Below are 1322 nucleotides of genomic sequence, written 5' to 3'. Positions count from 1 at the left end.
CTTTGGACTTCCCAAATCTTTGTTTCTGTTATTTTCATTACCCTACGAATAAGTATTTTTGAATATATTTTACTTACAGTGCTTAATAAGCTAATCCCTCTGCAATTATTGCACTCGCCTTTATCTCCCTTTCTCTTGTATGTTGGTACGATAATCGCTGTTTTCCAATCGTCTGGGACGTCTCCCATCTCGAAACATAAATTTATCAATTCGCAAACTCTATGTGGTATACACTCGCCACCGTGTTTAAGCATTTCAGCGTTAATACCGTCTACCCCGGCAGCCTTACCGTTTTTCATGTTCTTAATTATATCCCTAACCTCAGTGACACAGACTTTTTCAATTGAGTTTTCCAACGCATCGTGTTCAACATCGCAGTTGTGGTGTCCTATAGCTTCATCTCCGAAATATACTGAAAACACGTTCTCTTTGGGAGAATAAAAAACTGTGTGGCGGTCGCTAAGGAAATAGAAGTGAATAAGTTTAGGAGGTATTTTATTTTTATTGTGGCTTTTTTAGGCAGATGGAAAAATCGCGCATTTAAAATAATAGAATAATCTTCACTTTTGCGCTGAAATCTGAAAATATTAATTTTTCTCTATTCTACGCTTATTACCAGGAATAGCCTAAGTACACTGAAGAAAAAGTAGAATTTTTTGTGTAGATTACAAAATAGGGGCGTAACCTGTCACCTCTGTTTTGGCTAGAAAAAATTTTGTTTGGCGACAAACTATTAGAATCTTTCATTGAACGATAGATGAAGCGATTTGACGAGACAAAAGTTTCAAATTATTGTTATTTTTGTTACAATGATATCTCAAATATGGGTCTGTGACGATATATTGTAATGATCATATTTAACGAGAAGTTGGAAATGGGTAGGGGGGATTTGACCAACATTATTTTTTTTACTATTCATAGGAATGCTCCCCCCCCCCCCCGAAACGTTAGAAAAGGCCGTTTGGATGTTTAAAAGCACCTAACCGGTAAGTTAAATATAGTCATTCCGATATCGTGACATACCCATATTTAAGATATCGTAGTAACAAAAGTAACAATAGTTTTAAACTTCTGACTGGTAAAATCGCTTCATTTATCGTTTCAAAAAAGATTCTAATAGTTTGTTGCCGAAAAAACTGTTTTTGCAGTTAAAAAACAGGTGGCGCCCCTATTCTGCAGAAGGCGAAAAAACATTTGTTATTTAAGTTGCAAAATGTCCTAATCCAATAATTTTTCATGTTTGTTGCTATTCCTACTTTGCTCTATTCATTATTGATTTTTGCTAAAATACACTTATAGTTGGGGATCTACAGTGCTTCTAT

This window comes from Belonocnema kinseyi, chromosome 4 (assembly GCF_010883055.1).
Source record: "Belonocnema kinseyi isolate 2016_QV_RU_SX_M_011 chromosome 4, B_treatae_v1, whole genome shotgun sequence".
In the NCBI taxonomy this organism is placed as follows: domain Eukaryota; kingdom Metazoa; phylum Arthropoda; class Insecta; order Hymenoptera; family Cynipidae; genus Belonocnema; species Belonocnema kinseyi.
This window is presented reverse-complemented; position numbering follows the sequence as displayed.